General features: G+C 77.6%; 1 non-coding gene across 1 annotated transcript; it reads right to left on the reverse strand.

The window, feature by feature from the left end:
• Window positions 1-867: 867 nt before the first annotated feature.
• On the reverse strand, window positions 868-1020 carry LOC138063171 (5.8S ribosomal RNA). Its single transcript, XR_011136765.1, has one exon. It is a non-coding gene; the product is annotated as a 5.8S ribosomal RNA (ribosomal RNA).
• Window positions 1021-2500: the final 1480 nt, after the last annotated feature.

A 2500-nucleotide genomic window follows, 5' to 3' on the forward strand; every position in this document is an offset into this window, starting at 1 on the left:
CCTTTCTGCCCCCCCCCTCCCCCGTCTCGCCACCGAACGGCGCCGCCCGCGCTTGCCCCACACCACCGCCCCGCGGAGACACCCGCGCGCCGTCGCTGCCGGCCTCAACGCAACGCCGCGGCTGACGCCAGCCGGCGGGTGGAAGTGGCTCGGCACGCACTACGGACGCGGGTGCGCCGCGGGGGGGGGCAGAGGGGGCTCGGCGGGCGCCGAAGCGGCAGCAGTCGGGGCAGGGAGAGGGCAAGGGGAGGGGAAGAAAGGCAGCCGGCCGTCCCCCCCCGCCGGAGGGGAACGGGGGACCAGCGCACCACCGGGAGAGTGGTGGAGGAGAGCCGTCGTACGGCGGGCACTGGCGGTGGCGGCGGGCGGCGGCGGCAGGTGCCGGGCCACCGCGACCGACCGAACCTGGGGGCCCGGCGGGACGAACTCCGCACAGCGGGCGCTCCGGGAGCGGGGGTTTCCCGAGTCTGCACTTAGGGGGACGAAGGCCCGGGCCCACACGGGGAGGAGAGGCACCCCCTCTCCCCGGCGGCGCGGGCCTGCGAGGCGCCCCAGCCGCGCCACACCGCACACACCGCGCAGGGCAGCGGTGGCCACCGGGCTCGGAGGGGAGGGAGGGCAGGGCAAGGCACGCCGGCCGCGGACGGTGGAGGCGGACGGTCGGCCGGAGCCGGGCAGGCAGGCCAGCCGGAAGACCGGGGCCACCGGTGCACGCACCGGTGGTCCCGGCTCCGCCGCCGCCGCCGACTCACCGCCGCCGCCGCCCCCCCACCGACTCGCCGCCGCCGCCGCCCCCCCCGGCCCCCCCCCGAGGGGCGGCACACCGCTGCGCCAACGCGGCAATGGGGGTGACGATTGACCGTCAAGCGACGCTCAGACAGGCGTAGCCCCGGGAGGAACCCGGGGCCGCAAGTGCGTTCGAAGTGTCGATGATCAATGTGTCCTGCAATTCACATTAATTCTCGCAGCTAGCTGCGTTCTTCATCGACGCACGAGCCGAGTGATCCACCGCTAAGAGTTGTCTCGGTTTCGGTCCCCACCGCGCGCGCGGGGGGACCGGGCAGCTTTCGCAGCCCCCTGAGGGCCCCCATCCGCTCTGCCTCCCTCCTCACGCCGACGCCGGCTGCTGAGCAAGGGACAGCGGAGAGAGAGGGCACGCCTCACTGACCGTACAAGCACAGAGGGAAAAAAAAAGGGGGGGGGGGGGAGAACAGACCCGAACGAGAGGGGCGGGGAGCCCTCGCTCCCGACCTGGGACAACCCCTTTCTCGCTTCGAGTCCGGCCCAGGCGCCCGGCTCGGCCTGGCCCAGCAGGGAGCGGCGCGCCAGCCGCGCCACCTGCCTCAGGGACCGGGGTGTGGGTCCCCGCGGAGCCCCGGCGTCGGAGCCCGGCCGCCGCTGGGAGCGGCGCCACCCGCTGCCCGCGCGCCCGCGACCCGCCAGCCGCACGCTTCCGAGCTCCTTCGCTCGCCTCACCGGCCTCCAGCTCCGCCGCCCCGGAGACGGCACCCAACACCCGCCTGCACACACGCAGCCTCCCGAGCGACGCCACGCACTCGCCCGTCCCTTCCGCGGGCAGACGCCTGGCGGCAGGCAGACGGGCGAGGCGGGACGGACGGGGAACGGCGCCCGCTCTCCCCGCCTCCACGCGGAGACCGGGAGGGGCCGCCCCCGCCCGCCCGCCCGCCGCCCGCCTGCCGCCCAGCGAAGCCGGGTCGGGCAGAGCGAGGCAGGCGCGCCGGATGGCAGAGTGCCGGGGCAGGGCGGGGGGAGGGAAGGAAGGGTGCCGCCGACGGCCACGGCGGGAGACTGAGAGCACCGGCCAGGGAGGAGAAGGGATGCGCTGGGGCTCGGCGTCCGCACCACCCGCGGTGGGGGCTCGCCGTCCCGGCGGCGAGCACGCGCTCGCGCCGGGGTCGCGCGTTCGAGGCAGGCCGGCGCAAGCCGACCGCGCGGCGTCTCTCCGCCGAGACCAGACCGCGGAGAGAGGGGGCAGGGTACCCCTCTCCGTCCCGGCTGCCCGCGGGGCATGCACGGGCCGCGCCGGCGGGCATGGGGGGGTGCGGCGCCCGCGCGCGCCGACCCCCCGGCCCCTCCGGCAGCACGCCCGGCTGCCCCCCGGGTCGCATCGGGCCGCCCGAGTCTTTAAACCCCCGCCCGGCTCTCCGACCGAGAACCCTCGGGCCCGGAGCCCGGGGCCCATGGCCATCCCTACCCGGGGGGGCCGCTACCGGCGGCCGCGGTGGCCGGAGGCCCTCCTCCTTCCTCCCAGCGCGCCCCCCCCCCCCCCGCCGCCCCCCGCCACCCCCGGCCCGGCCGACTCGCAGCGCGGCCCCCACGGCACGGCGTGGGGCGGCTGGAGCGGTTGGGGGGGGGGGGGAAGGGAGGGGAGGAGGAAGCGTGGAAGGCCGGCAGGGCACGGCCGGTGCGGCACGCGCAGCGCAGCGCCCGGGAGGAGCACGCTGGCACACGGGACCACACGGGTGGGTCACCGAGGGGA

Source organism: Struthio camelus, chromosome 31 (assembly GCF_040807025.1).
Source record: "Struthio camelus isolate bStrCam1 chromosome 31, bStrCam1.hap1, whole genome shotgun sequence".
In the NCBI taxonomy this organism is placed as follows: domain Eukaryota; kingdom Metazoa; phylum Chordata; class Aves; order Struthioniformes; family Struthionidae; genus Struthio; species Struthio camelus.